The sequence below is a fragment of the Portunus trituberculatus genome, chromosome 35, assembly GCF_017591435.1.
Source record: "Portunus trituberculatus isolate SZX2019 chromosome 35, ASM1759143v1, whole genome shotgun sequence".
In the NCBI taxonomy this organism is placed as follows: domain Eukaryota; kingdom Metazoa; phylum Arthropoda; class Malacostraca; order Decapoda; family Portunidae; genus Portunus; species Portunus trituberculatus.
The window spans coordinates 16,413,474-16,429,883 of NC_059289.1; positions in this window are offsets into that span (position 1 = coordinate 16,413,474).

Consider the following 16,410-nt stretch of genomic DNA (forward strand, 5'->3'; position numbering starts at 1 on the left):
TCTTTTTTAACCCTTGACTGGCCCTCTTTCCTACATAAAAAAGAAAGGTGTATTCATTCTGAAGACATAATACTAAAATGCATACTAAAGTATTTAATCAATCAAATACATATATGAAATTACTGAGCTACTATGTTTTGCTTTGTTTGCCAAGCTGGTGTAATGGTTTCGAGTATGATGATATATACGCTTTCTCTTCGTGTCTTTTTTTTTTTTTTTATACCATGTGGGCTTTTCATGGGAATTTATGGGCTAAATGAAATGAATACTTTTCTCTACGGGAATAAGATGATGAACATTCATAATATCAATCTATGAAACGCGTGCTATGATTTTCACATAGCGATACCTCTGTAAAGCCTGTATTAGATAGACTCTTTCACGTTGCCAGGTGACGATGTTTGCTAACTAGATAACGTCCAGGTTGATTGGTGTCTCAAGAAGAATGGATAAAAACATATACAGTATAGAAAATGGTTTTGAAATAGTGTAGCATTTAATGATTTGAAACATCTGTTACGGCTGTTAAGTAATTATCTATTTACCTTATCCTGACATGGATGTTATCTATTGAATGTTTGGTTTACTTATCTGTTCATTCATATACTCATTAATTAATCTATTTCTATATCTATTTTCTTCTTTTCATTCCAAGGATACGTCAGAAGAAGGTAATGTCCCTTGATCACCAAAGCAAATGGCATCCTTACAGCGGCACACGGTACACGGGGCATGATTTAATGACAGGAAACACACAGTCAGGGACGCGAGCCACCCCATCACTCCCTTCCCTGGAGCCCGGGGTGTGTTGACATCAATGTTTACTTACCACAACTGTGATAGTCCCGCCTGGTCTCCCGGACACGATAATCAAAAGACCATCAGTATCACATCAAAACCCTCTTTTCTTTTTCATGGGTCGACACAACAACGTCATTTTCTCCCGTAATATCCGGCTGGAAAAGAGGTGAATATCCTTCCCCTCCCACCTCCCTGCACCTCCCTCCTTCCCTCCCTCCCTCCCTCCCTCCCTCCCTGCTTCCCTCCCTCCCTCTCTCTCAAAACATTTGCTCCTTTTCGCAGCTAAACTTTACGCATTTTATTTACAAGGAAACTGCACGCAGGGTTGCCCAAGTTTCAGGAGCGGCCTGGACACGAAAGGAAAGTAACTTACCTTTACCAGACACACAAAATGGAAGCCGTCCACTTCATGTCATAAATAAAGGAGCGAAAAAAGCGTACTACACGTGAATAAATATTTGACAGGAAACGCTATACGACCATTTCGTTGAGAATGTGAAGAAAAGTGAGCGAAGCGAGGCCCGGGTTGGCTGGCGGCGTACGTGGCGCGGGGGACACACTACGAACATTACAGAGAAAAAGAGTGAAAAAAAAAAATGTAAGGCGTCATTAACGTCTATCAAATGACCAGTACTAATAACGTTCTCTCTCTCTCTCTCTCTCTCTCTCTCTCTCTCTCTCTCTCTCTCTCTCTCTCTCTCTCCTCCGCCTCATTACTTCCCCTCCCTTGCCTTCCCTCATTCTTCCTCTTCATCCCTACCCTTCCCTGCACCTCTCCCATCCCCACACTTCATTCTTCTTTCACCTCTCCCACTTTCCTGCTTCCCTCCATTCCTCCTCCTCCTCCTCCTCCTCCTCCTTCCTGCATCTTTCTCCTCCTTTCCTCCGACGATTATGGGAGACACGAGGCATGTCCTCATTCACCTTTTCTCTCTCTCTCTCTCTCTCTCTCTCTCTCTCTCTCTCTCTCTCTCTCTGAAAATGTCTCAAGTATATATTTTATTTTCCTTTTTTTTACCATTTCATATTTTTTTTACGTTGAGAGAGAGAGAGAGAGAGAGAGAGAGAGAGAGAGAGAGAGAGAGAGAGAGAGAGAGTAAGGCAAAGTCTACGTCGCATACTGAAAGATTGATGCAATAAAGGGGAACTGATGAGAGAGACTGCCGGGCAAGGGTAACATTGCCCCTCCTCTCTCTCTCTCTCTCTCTCTCTCTCTCTGAATTCATGTTAACTTTCGTCCGGTCCTTTCTCACAGTACCTCTTCTTCCTCCTCCTCCTCCTCCTCCTCCTCCTCCTCCTCCTCCTCCTCCTCTTCCTCTTCTTCTTCCTCCTCATCCTGCTCCTCCTGCTCCTCTTTCCCTTATCTCCTCCTGGTGGCTTCACTAATATATTCCGACCCCCAGCTGACCGATCCTTCCTTTTCCCCCTGAACGGAGAGAACATTTAGTGAAGAGCCTCGGAAAATCACCCCATAAGGGAGCAAAATGGACGGCACTTGTGAGGCGCCGTCAGCTACTATTATTACTCTCCTGCTGGGCGTTTGCTGCTGTTGTTGTTCTTTTTTTTTCCGTTTATACTTTCTTTCCTCCCTCCGATACACGTGTGCAACTGTAACTGGGGATAAAATCCTCCAGGGTTCGTATTTTGAAGCGCTCTCGACTCTCATAAGGGTTCATAAAGGCTACAAAGGTTTTTTTTTTTTTTTTTTTGGTGCTATTTGCTCATGATGATGTAAATGCTTGTCGAATTGTGACTATAGAATCATGAAGACGCTTTTGAAATCCACGATACTTTTCATTTATTTTTTTATCTTATTTTATTTTCATTTTTTTTTTTTACTTGAGACTGTTTGAAGTAGTGAAGATTAAGACGCTGGAATGTTCGAGCACGTATTTCCAAGTCTTTTTTCAGTCTGCTACAGTATCGCATGAATCACGACATTAAAAGCAGTGCCGCAACTCTCGTATAGGCAAGTCATTCAGAGCCCCAGCCTCCCTAGCGCCGCGTGTGAATTAAGGCAAGTGCACGAATAAATAACACGAACAAATGGATAGATAAATATATAAAGCGTTGTGCGTTTGGTCCATAAATGTTGGGATGGGTCTGGAGCAACGCCGCCCGCTCCCAGTGCCGCGTGGTCCTGGCCAGCATGAGTGGGCACCGCACAAGTTTGGCCCGCGGAGTTGACAATGTTGCCAATTAGGAGGAACTCGGAATCAGTCGGTGTGTTTCTACGAGCGTTCATTTTACACGGCGTTAAGCCAGATTTAGTGCGAGTTTCCCAGCTGAGACGCGGACGGACAGCAGAATGAGGGAACGGAGGGAGCGCTGGGCTGGCATCGACGTGACCATCCTCCCCACCGCCTCCCCACCTCCCTTCCTCCCCACCTACCCCCGTCCTCGCCAGCCTCTTCCTCTCCGGTGAGCGTCCTTCCCTACGTCGGGAGGAATGGCCGAAGGGAGCGAGGTGTTCCGGCGGCCCTCGGCAAGCTAATTAATTCCCTAATGCGACAGCGCTCACCAAAGCCTTATGAACGGGGAAGGGCTCGATTCCCAGAAGTGGATCCAGGTAATAGGGTTATTTCTGACGGGGAGGAAAGTGGGGCCGCCCGAACCACCACCCAGTTCCCCACCGCCGCCGCCGCCACCGCCCGCCAGTCAGATCGATGTGGCCTGCTGCGGGGCGCTCCGAGAGATGGTGTCTGCTTGAGAGAGAGAGAGAGAGAGAGAGAGAGAGAGAGAGAGAGAGAGAGAGACGTAGTATGGATGACAAGTTGCAGAACTCCCATTGAAATACTAAGCTTCCGTACATAATACTATTTCCTCTCTCTCTCTCTCTCTCTCTCTCTCTCTCTCTCTCTCTCTCTCTCTCTCTCTCTCTCTCTCTCTCTGCCTCCTCCTCCTTCTCCTCCTCCTCTCCTTTCACCTCCCACGTTAGGACCCGAAGGTAAAGAAATTAATAGAAAGGAGGAGAGAAAAGGAAAGACTTACGTATAAAGAACTGCGCTGGAAGGAGCTTGTGTGTTTTTACCTCTCGTCGATCGCCACCAAGAAAGGAAAAAGGAAAGAAACACCATTGCTCAAACACACACACACACACACACACACACACACACAATAAGGAATAAGCTAAAGAGAGAGAGAGAGAGAGAGAGAGAGAGAGAGAGAGAGAGAGAGAGAGAGAGAGAGAGAGAGAGAGAGAGAGAGAGAGAGCATCAATATATACACTCGCTCTAAAGAAAATAGTAATAATACAAAAGGTTAAAAACTAAAGACTCAATATATACAAGAAATACCTTCCTTACCTCTCTCTCTCTCTCTCTCTCTCTCTCTCTCTCTCTCTCTCTCTCTCTCTCTCTCTCTCTCTTCCTTCCCCCTACATACCTGGATATAAAAGCAGACAACCCCGGCTCACATACTGCTGGCTGCTCCCCAAGGGCTTGTCAAGGCGAGCAGGAACGGTCAATGGCTCCCTGCCCCTCCTGACAACGAGTGTAGGTGATGCGAGGTGTGCTCAAGGGTACAGAACCAACCCGGCTTTCCAAGTACTACACGCATTGCCAGTATAGGGAATGGTGCCTTTTTCTTTCTCTCTCTTTTCTGTTATTGAAACTGTTAAAACTACAAACCTGTGCTATTTTAGTCTCTGGTGTTCTATTTTGACTATTTACATACGGTTCCCTTTTTCTCCTTCGTTTCTTTCTTTTTGTTCTGACGTTGAGGTTGTTAATCTAAGACGTGTATTGTTTGGCTCTTCGGTGTCTTGTCTTGTGTTTTCTTTCTCTCTCTTCTCTGATATTGAAACTTAAACTGAAATCTGTATTATTTATTTCTATACGGTGTCTTCTTTCTTTCCTCCTTCTCTGTTAATGAAAACGTTAAACTGCATTATTCAACACAGAAAGAGATATATATATATATATATATATATATATATATATATATAGAGAGAGAGAGAGAGAGAGAGAGAGAGAGAGAGAGAGAGAGAGAGAGAGAGAGAGAGAGAGAGAGAGAGAGAGAGAGAGAGAGAGAGAGAGCATCAGGTTACGAGACTTCTGGCCTCTACTGTACCTCATTCCTCATGTCGGCTTGAACAGGTGGGCGGTGTGGACTTAGAGAGCTGATAACTGATGTTTGCCGTAGAATGCACTAGATCCTTCTTGATTCCCTTTAGGCTCCCAACAAGGACTATTTTTAAAGGCCACATAGATGACTGGCCCAATGTTTGTTTTTTTCCATTGGCTATGCAAAATTTAGGTTATAGCTTCACTAAAAACATTAATACACTTCTGAAAATCTTGGTGACTTCCACTTCTGAATGTTTAGAGCTGACGAACGAAGATGCTAAGATGTTTGATAAAATTATCTTTGTCGGGCAGACTGTTAGGTTAGGTTTCCTATGATGAATATACAAGAACTGAGGGTTGTGCAATTTGTACTGAAGATATTTTACTGAAGTTCATCTCTTTTCAATGCACAAGTGCTAAGTTTAAAAAGAAAATTGTAGTGGCTTAATTAAGTCAAGTTCTGAAATGAATGGAATATTTTCAGCAGAATTTTGAATGAACAAGAAACTGAAGCGAAATTAGAATTGTGATTTGATTCATATCTGGCACTTGAATTAGTGTGTGTGTGTGTGTGTGTGTGTGTGTGTGTGTGTGTGTGTGTGTGTGTGTGTGTGTGTGTGTGTGTGTGTGTGTGTGTGTGTGTCTCCTACTGCCTCCGCCACCACAAAAATGTTGAAACATGACTTTTATATTTTTACTTTCTACTTTTTTTTTAAGGTACTAATATATTTGCAATGCATATGAGCCGGCTAGCAATTGTGTTGAGGTACTGCTCCAAAACTAATATATTTCAGCTTTTTCTTTTTTCTTTCCTCTCCCCCTGCCTCCCCTGTGACTAAAAATAAAAAAAAAAAAAGCAGGCAGGTGTACCAAGTTTAGAAGACACTGTTTGTAATTTTTATGTTTTGCAGCGCGGGACTGGCATAACTAAGCACTGTTGTGACCTAGTACTGCTCGCGGTTAGGTCATCCCCAGCAACCTTAGTCAAACATTCATATGACCCAGTTGTTGCGATGCCTTAAATTAAGAAGAAAAAAAAAAGCTAAACTCGCACAGCAATCAACCATATTCCCTCTCTCTGTGTCTCTTTCCGCCAATACAAATCTAGATCAATAACTCTTTGTTGAAACGCCTTAGAATCAACCGATAGATCAAAGCAAAGCATCTACATATCCACCATATTCTGTTTGCCTTTCCCTGCCGACGAAGAGCGATACAGGATAAACAGGAGGTAACATTTAACGTGACAACACAAACCTACATCAAAAGAGCAGCCCGCAACTCCCCAACGGCACGCGAGACAAAGAGAGGCCAAATACCACGACCACATGTGATGCCGCCAGACCACAGACCGCTATCAAAACACAGTACGTAGCCGCCTCAGCCCTCCCTCCCTCAGCGCACCCACCACCGCCACCACCATCACAGCCGCCGCCGCCACTGTTACCGTAGCTTGGGTGTTTCAGAAGAGCCCAAGTGCTTTTCTTTCTTTATACTGCCTTTGTGGTGATAATCTTAGTTGATTCTTTGTGTTCTTTGTTTTCTTGGTCTTCCTTTTTTTTTTTATATCTCTTGCTTGTTCTTTTTCGTTTTCTTGTTTTTATCATTTGTTGTTATCTAATAGTGGTGTTATTTTAGTAGTAGTAGTAGTAGTAGTAGTAGTAGTAGTAGTAGTAGTAGTAGTAGTAGTAGTAGTAGTAGTAGTAGTAGTAGTAGCAGTAGTAGTAGTAGTAGTAGTGGTGGTGGTAGTAGTAGTAGTAGTAGTAGTAGTAGTAGTAGTAGTAGTAGTAGTAGTGTAGTAGTAGTAGTGGTAGTAGTAGTAGTGGTAGTAGTAGTAGTAGTAGTAGTAGTAGTAGTAGTAGTGTAGTAGTAGTTGTTGTTGTTGTTGTTGTTGTTGTTGTTGTTGTTGTTGTTGTTGTTGTTGTTGTTGTTGTTGTTGTTGTTGTTGTTGTAGTAGTTGTAGTAGTAGTAGTAGTAGTAGTAGTAGTAGTAGTAGTAGTAGTAGTAGTAGTAGTAGTAGTAGTAGTAGTAGTAGTAGTAGTAGTAGTAGTAGTAGTAGTTAAACAGCTTTGAATTTCAGTCTCCATTAGAAGAACATGACACTTTATAATTCATGCAGTAAAATGCGAATAAACTTTTTTTTTACACAGAAATAATAAATAAATAAATAAATAAATAAAACAATACGGTCTCCGCGAAAAACAAGTGACAGTGTTGACAACTCATTTCGCAACATAAAACAAAACAAAATTATGTTATGAAACACGTGGCTGGAAAAAAAAATAGAATAAAATAACAAAATGAAATAATAAAAAAACAAAACAATGAAAAATACTTGTAATATAGACCAAATAACTTTTTTCTTCGTTATTTTTCATTCATCATATTAGCATTCTGACGTATTTTATGTTCTCTCTCTCTCTCTCTCTCTCTCTCTCTCTCTCTCTCTCTCTCTCTCTCTCTCTCTCTCTCTCTCTCTCTCTTTCTCTCTCCAGTAGCAGACCCTGTACTCCTCCATCTCTCCTCCTCGGGTGAGTGTCTCCATCAATATCCTGTACAGCCTCCATCTATCTAAATCTTCCCCACCATCTGTCCTTCTCCCTCCCCATTACCACAATCAGTCCACTCCATCACGACTGCTCGCACTCCACCACACTAATTAATGGCCTGCGAGAGGAGGAGGAGGAGGAGGAGGAGGAGGAGGAAAAGAAGAAAGAAGGGGATGAAAACGAAGAAAATGTGAAGGAAAAGAAAGAAATGAGATTGAAAATGAATAACAATAATAATGAAAGAAAACTGAAGGCAGATTATTAAACTTCCCTAGAGAGAGAGAGAGAGAGAGAGAGAGAGAGAGAGAGAGAGAGAGAGAGAGAGAGAGAGAGAGAGAGAGAGAATATTTATCCCCCCTCACTCTCCTAACACCACCTGTCCTATTAGTGTCTGTCACCTGCCTCCCCCTCTCCTTCCCCCTCTCCCCGGAGCTGTCACTGTAGGTAATATCACGCTGTCACTCCCCTTGCTTAATGACAGCGCTGTAGAGGAGCCCGAATGAGGGAATGTATTCGTCGCTGCTACACTAATCATGTCTGTTAGTGTTCTTTTTTTCTTTTCGTTCCTTTTTTTTTATTTGAATGAGGTTGTGCATTAGTTTGTCAGTGTTCTTTTGTTTATTTCCTGTATGTGTTTTAATGCTATGGTGTTATTTTCTTCTTTTTATATATTTTTTTTCCTTTTCGTTCTTTTTTTTTTTTTTTTTTTGGTTTGAATGAGGTTGTGCATTAGTTTGTCAGTGTTCTTTTGTCTATTTCCTGTATGTTTTTAATGCTTGGTGTTTTTTCTTCTTTTTATATATATTTTTTCCTTTTCGTTCTTTTTTTTTTTTGATTAGTTTGTCAGTGTTCTTTTGTCTATTTCCTGTGTTTATTTTAAAAGAATGTGTTTTTTTCCCCTTTTCATATTTTTTCCTTCATTTTTTTTAGTTTGAATGAGGTTGTGTATTAGTTTGTTAGTGCTATTTTGTCTATTTCCCATGAGTATGCAGTGGTATGGTGTCTTTCAACTTTTTATATGTTTCTTTTTATTTTTCCTCTTTATCATTCTTTTTTTTAGATTGAGTGAGGCAGTGTATTACTTTCCACATTACTGATCATGTTTCTTGGCGTTCTTTTCTCTATTTCCCACGTGTATTTTAATGGAATGGATGTATTTCTTCCTTTTTATTTATTTTTTCTCTCTTTTTTCTTTTATTTTGAGTTTGAGCGAGGTGGTGCATCAGTTTTCTCACCAGTTATTCATGTTTCTCAGCGTTTTTTTTTTTTTTTTTTTTTATCAATATCCCATGTATTTGTAATGGTATTCTCTTTTTTCCTTTCAATGTTTTTTTTTTTCTTTTTCGTTTCTTTTGATTTTGAATGAGGTGGTGCATCAGTTTTCTCACCAATTATCTTGTTTGTCAGTGTTCTCTTTTCTATTTCCATGCGTATATGATGGTGTGTCTTTTTCCTTTAATGCGTGTTTGTTTTGTTTTGTTTTTCGTTTTTTTTTCTTTTTCGTTCTTTTTTTCTGAGATCGAATGAGGTGGTGCAGTAGTTTTGTCTTGTCATCAGTTATTATGTTTGTTAGCGTTCTTTTGTCCATTTTTCACGTGTTTCTAATGTTATGGTGTCCTTTTCCTTTCAATGTGTGGTTTTCTTTTTCTTTTTCGTTCCTTTTGAGTTTGAATGAGGTGGTGTATTAGTTTCCACATCACTTATGTTTGTTATTTATCTATTTACTATTATCGTTTTTTTCTTTTCTTTTTTCTTTTTTACTATTTCCCATGTGTATTCAGTAATATGGTGTACTTCTTCATTTTGATATGTGTTTTTCCCCCCTTTTTTCGTTCCTTTTTTTTAAGTTTGAATAAGGGGGTACACTAGTTTCCATATCACTAATTATGTTCGCTAGACTTCTTTTTGTCTATTTCCCATGCATATATAACAGTACAGTGCCTTTCCTTCAATGCGTGAGGGGTTTTTTTTTCCACTTTTCGTTCTTTTTTTTTTTTTTTTGAGTTCGAGTGAGGTGTTGCATCAGTTTTCTCATCACTTATTTTGCTTGTTAGTGTTCTTTTGTCTATTCCCTTTGTGTACATAATGATAAGGCGCACGTTTTTTCCTTCTATTTTTTTTTTCTTTTTCTGTTCCTTTTTTTAGTTCCAGTGAGGTGATGTAACAGTTTTCACAAGCAACTATGTGTGTCTCTCTTTTTATTTCATGTTGCCCTTGGCCAGTTTTCCTCCTCTTAGGAAAAAGTAATATCCTGTTCCGTTGTTTATTTTTCATTTGTATATACGTAATGCTATGCTCTCTTTTCTTTTTAATGTGGTTTCCTTCTTCTTCTTTTTCGTTCCTTTTTTTAAGTTCGTGAGGTAATGCATTACTTTCCACATCACTCATCATGTTTGCCAGCGTTCTGTTCTCCATTCTCCATGTATACACCATGTAGTGGTATGCTCTCCTTTCCTTTTTCCAGTGTTTTTTTTTTCTTTTCCTTCTTCTTGAGTTCAATTGAGGCAATGTATCACTTTCCGCACTACCAATCATGTATTTTAGCATTTTCTTACTTCCAACATGTCTATACCAGCATTGTGTGTCTTCTTTTTTTTTTTTTTTCTTTTTCTCTCTCTTTTGTGTGTCGGAATGAGTTTATCAGGGTAGCACCACTAATCATGTGTTGGTATTCTGTTTGACATTTGCTGCGTATAAACTCACATGGTGTCCTTTCCTTTCTTCTTTTCCACGTATTTTGTCGAGCTCGAGGTGTGTATAATGTCTTTATGCGACCGATCATTTTCTATTCACTGTTGTTGTTGTTGTTTTACGTTTTATTTCTTTTTCCCTTATTTTTCTTCCTCAGTAACTTATTATATGTCTTGTATTTCGTTATTTTTTTCATATCTGCAGCCTTTACGTCATCTTTTCTGGGCTTACGAGTTTTTTTTTTTTTTTTTTCTTCTCCCTCTAAGACATATTCTCGGGTTTTAATTCCTTCATTGCAAGTAAAGTTTTCCATTACTACTCAAAACTTCTACAGATACTATTTTTCTACCTTGGAGCACAGAGGAGACAAGACTAAGCTCTCTCTCCATAATCTATTCTGACATCACTGTATATTCCACAATTACATACGTCATTACTCATTTTTTTTCTAGCTAGCTCTAATCAACCTAGTTTAACCTAACCGCCACGCACGAGTACAATTCCCTGACCTATAATAATGATGATAACCGCGACAGTAATGTACGCAACAATCAAGAATATGATGTTTCCAGGACTGGCAGAGTGAGTTGTGCGTAATTTCGTGACAACGCCGTGACGTTTTCATAATGGCATGGATTAACTACGTCAGGGCAAAGGATTCTAACGCAGAGTACCTCGTTAGCATATTATGGGAAATGGCAACAGTGTTTCCTTTTTTTTTTTTTATCTTTCTCTTCACTAAAAAAAAGTTTTAACATAAGAAGCTACGCAATATACTCTTACTTCATATAACCTTTAGCCTGTCCACTCCTAAGCTAGTAATTATTAAATGCAATAGAGAAATTAATGCTTCATGAAGGCTGATGGGCATACACAATAACCATCAGTGTAAGCAAGTGCGCCATCACTCTTAACTGCTACTAGTACTCTCCACACGCCCTCCAGTGTTCATGAGGGAAGTCTGACCTCGGGAGATCCTTGATAACCAAACACTTCTTCCAGCCATCCACTTCGCTTCCACCTTGCCACATGAGTATTTTAGCAGACAGCAACAGAACAAACCGATGCTAGCCTGCCTTATTTCCACAACCACTGATACAGCGACAGTGTGGCGTTGCTTTCTCCCACACGAGGCACCAGCACTCACTGATAAACCCTTTCACTGCGACACGAAACAGTTAACAGCACCAGAAGCAATGCGTTAAATCTAATGAGCATCTACAAGAAAGAAATATATGAACGAAAAAAATGGAGTTTCTTCCCAATTCAAAGAATGGCTGTGGCTGCAGAATTAGCAAAGATGTCTCAGAGTGAATGGTAATAAGGGAAAGATGAACCAAGTGGCATTCAGAAGGTTAACACTACAAAATGAAGCAAAAAATCCGCATCCCAATCACTTCAGAACACAATGACCTGTATTCTGAAACGCTTTATTCTTGTTCTTCCACGTGGACTAATTTGAAAGGAGACAGTCATGATATTTTTTCGGGTTCCCATTAACACCCTAAGTTCCATGACGCGTTTCCATATTCCTTCTGCTTACTATTTAGTGATTTTATACAGCTTTAGGAACCTATCTGAAGGATTAAGATAGTGAAGACTGTGACCGTTAATCTTCTGATCTCCATAGATCTTTCCTAATGTCGATAAAATAGTCCAATGATACACAAATCTCAAGGTAAAAATGTGTCCTAGTATTGTAAGGGTTATAGACGCAGGATCCTTGTTAAACTATCAATGGAATCGTGGAAACAACTTTGACGACCTCGAACAACGCCAGTGATAATGATAAGTCGAACAAGGAAATTAGTACAGTCACTGCCTCTTGTCTTCCCATCGACCTCTCTGACCTCATCCAAATATTTTTAACACGAACAGAATGACTTTTATCAATTACATTTCCTATACCATTAGCATCATCCATACGCTTTCATCTTATTTTTTACCCTGTCACATACGAATTTTTTCTTCTTTTTACTCTTTTTCACCCACTTTCCACAGGCTGATCTGCTGGTCTCTCCGCTAAATACTTCCGGCTTAAACATGAGAGAGTTAGGTGAAAAATAAGTTACTAATTAGACTTGGAAAATGTACGAGACAGTTAATCAGTCACGTTCCGACGCTTATCGAGGCCACGGAGCTCAAGGGAAAGGATGAGCGTGAGCGTGAAAATGGGAGAAGGCAGAATGGGTACAAGAAAGAAAATGGGAGAGAAAATGGGTACGAGAGAAAGAAAATGAGAAGAGAAATAGTAGGAGAAAGAGAAAATGGAAGGGAGAATGGATAGAAGGGAAAGAAATTTAGAAGAGAAATGGAAGGAGAGAGAGACAATGAAAAGGAGAATAAGAAAAATGCTATGAAAGGGAAAATTGGAGGGAAGAATGGATAGGAGAAAGAAAATAGGAGGAGGATAGGTAGGAAAAAGAAAATGGAAGGGAGAAAAGGTAAGAGAGAGAAAATAGAATGGGGAATGAGTGGGAGAGGAAAAATGGAAAAAGAGAAAAGGAAAGAGGGAAAAAATGAGAGGGAATTATAAGTAAGAGAGAGGGAAAATGAATAAATTAATATATGAATAAATAAATAAATGAACAAGCGGAAGGTAAACACAGAGAAAGAATGAAAGACTGCATAAATGATTAAACAAATGAATAAATACGTAAAAGAAAGGAGAATGGTAAAGAAAATGAATGAATGAATGAATGAATGAATGAATGAATGAATGAATGAACACAACAAAAGGAAAATAAATTAAAAGTACAATGCAAAGCCTAAAAAAAGAAGTTTATCTGTGGAACAAGCAAAAGAAAAAAAGAAAACATTTATAAATAAACAAATAAAACAAGAAAAGAATAATGAAATGAAGGTTAGCAGACAGAAAAAGAATGAAATAAACAAACAAACAAGTAAAAAAATACACAAATATAGTCAAAGAAATAAGAAAAATGGCTAAAGCTAAAACAAAAATAATAATAATATGCTAATATAATAAATAACAATAAGCAAATAAAAAAAAAGCTATTCAGAGAGAGAGAGAGAGAGAGAGAGAGAGAGAGAGAGAGAGAGAGAGAGAGAGAGAGAGAGAGAATGTCAATGCGCATCCAATCTGGGGGGGGGTGTTCATGGGTGTTGGCAACCTCACACAGATGGCGGGCGTAAAGGTAATGATGTGCTTAATTACCCGCTGTCGGAAGTTAACGGCGCCAGACTGAGAAAGAGAGATACAATGCGCTTTAAATCTCTCCAGTGTTGGAAGTGTTAACAGCGCCAGACTTAGCGACGGTAAAATAGTGCCTGATTATGCGGTCACAAGACGTTGATCTGCACCCACTCTCGTTCCTGACTTAAGTACGCTACCCCGCCCTACTCCGTCCAGCCCAGCCCCGCCCCGCCTCTCCTCGCCCTTCCCCACTTCTTTCCAACATGTTCAGCAGGACAGGAATGTGGGGGTCGGAGGAGTAAAGGACATGAGAAGCGTGTATGAAAGTTATGAAAATCAGTGATAAAAAACTGATGGTAAAAAAATTCTCTCTCTCTCTCTCTCTCTCTCTCTCTCTCTTATCATTACTATTATCATTATTATTGTTATAAGTAGTAGTAGTAGTAGTAGTAGTAGTAGTAGTAGTAGTAGTAGTAGTAGTTGCTGTTGTTGTTGTTGTTGTTGTTGTAGTTATTATTATTATTATTATTATTATTATTATTATTATTATTATCATTATTATTATTATTATTATCATCATCATCATCATCATTTTACTCTTGTCAGGGAAGCACACGACGTAAGAGTTCAACAAATAAACAAGCGATTGTAAGTGTAAAAGCATAAAAACAAAGACACAGCGACCAGTCAGTCAGAAACGCGAGCGGCGTTGAAACAAGGGATTAACTTCAAATACTGCGCTGTGGAAGTGTTGCGTAGTACAGCCTTTGAACCTGCAGCAAAAAAATGAAGGGTGTTTAATTATCCGAAACTGATTAACTGAGCAGATTCGACAAGGAAGAAACACTACTACTTCCTCCGTGGATGAAGCACAAGGTCGCATTAACCTCTTTAATACTAGAACGCGTTTTCATGCTTATTCTGATCAATATTTAGTCATTTTATGCAGCTTCAGAAACTTATGTTGGGATTAAAATAGCAAAGACTCTGCCTATTTAATCTTTTAACCTCCATAGATCCTTCCTAATGCAAATACATTCATCTAATCATACCCCAAAAAATCGTGGTAAAAATACGTCTCAGTACTGAAGGGGTTAAGCTTAACATGAAGGGCAGACACAACTGAAGTTTCATTATCCAAAGCCAACGAAGAAGAAATACGTTGTAGGAAATGATGGAGATGTTACAATGCGTTACAGATGCAGAGAAATTTTGTGTGTTACGACATTTTAATATCGGTAGTAAAAGTACGAAGGAGAGGGGAGAGAAAAAAAGAGGAAGAAGAATGAAAAATGAAAGGAGGGTTTCGAAATTACGATGGTATTTCAAAGCGTTACATGTAGATATTCTTTTTCATACGGTTGTTATGAAAATTTAATATGAGTTGTAAAAAGTAAAAGAGAGAGAGAGAGAGAGAGAGAGAGAGAGAGAGAGAGAGAGAGAGAGAGAGAGCAAGGGGAGGGGACAAAAAAAAACGAGGTCCCTAAAAAAGTTGGTTTGGAAAAAAATGAGAACGAAAAAAAAAAAAAAAAAAAAAAAAAAGGCAAGGTTCGTCAGGACAAGAGAAGGTTTCGTCTGGAAAAGAAAATGAGAAAAAAAAAATCGTCGGGGAGAGAATGAAAAGTGAGAGAGAAAAGAGGTTCGCTGGGAAACAAGAAGGGAACAGAGAAGGATGACGCTCATCGGGTAGAGGACTAAAAAAAAAGAGGGAGGGTGGGAGGATTCATCGAGAAAATTAGGCAGGGGATAAAAAAGAGATTTCCTTGAAAGTTAAGACCAAATAGAAGAAAAGTATAAATAAACAATAATTGATAGACAGAGCAGGAATTTGTTGCATAAATTAATAAGGTAGTATAAGGAATTTAGGAGACTTTCATTAGCTATCAAGACCAAAAATAAAAATAAATGAATGAATAAATAAATAATGAAAATGAGGATAAATAGGTAAATAAGTGAAATAAAAGGACTACTCTTGAAAAAAAAAGGAGTGAGGGTGAGGGAAGGTATTTCGTCTTCACTGGCAAGATTAACGTATCGGCACTTGACTGGCGTTGAAGGGGAAATAATGCAGTGTCAGGCTGGAGGCGGCGATATGAAGTGATGATAGGATACACTAGCGTCGTGTTAAAGGACTGGGGGGAAGGGGCTGGAAGAAGGGGGATGGAGGGTGGGAGGAGTGGCGGGGAGGCGGCTGGCTTGTACAGGATAACAAAGTGCAGCTCAAGGATACTGACAGTGTTGAAGTGACCCGCACTGCTATCGAGATCGGAGCATTAATCCTCATGACGAGATATACACAGGCTGATACACACACACACACACACACTCTCTCTCTCTCTCTCTCTCTCTCTCTCTACACGTGTGGTAGATCCATAAATTTTGCGAATGTCATTGTAGGTTTCAGAATACGTACAGTGGGAGGATAGTGTGGGCGGCGGTAGGTGGAGCCTGTTGTGTATACAGGCCGCTGGGAGGGCAGTGTGTCGGTGGAGTGGGGGGATGCGAACCTCAGACCTCGACAGGGTGAGAACAGATGGGTTAGGTGGGGCGGCATGGTGGTGGTGTGAGAGGGTGGCAATAGTAGGAGAGATGGGCGGCGTGAGTGGGTGGGATGGGTGGCAGTGTGAGGGCGGGGTTGCAGGCGGTGGGAGGCAGATGGGAATCAATGCGAGGGGCCGAGTAAGCATTTTCCCTTGGCGGACGGCCAGACCCGCACCCTGCCGCCACCGCCGCTGCTCACACTCCTACTGGTGTTGATGATAGCCGCCAAAATCCTTCCATTATAAGAGTTCATTATATTGTAATTGGTGTCCACGCCGACGCCGCTGCTGCCGCCGATCACGACACGCCCGGCACGAGCGCGGCAGTGATCGCGTTAATGCAGCCTCGTGTATAATACAGTGCCCTGCCCATTTGCCGTTATTTATTTTATGTACTATTCGCTCGTTGAGGCGGCCACCATCAACAGAAAAATAGCCTGCACAAAAAAGTGCCCCAGTAATTTATTATCCACACGAGAGCGAACATTCGTTTTTTTTTTTTTTTTTTTTAAAGCCCGAAATTCCATAATCCCTGAATAATGGAGCTGTAATACACCAATTAATCTCCAAACTGAAAGTTCATTATTTTCAAGTTTGCATCCATT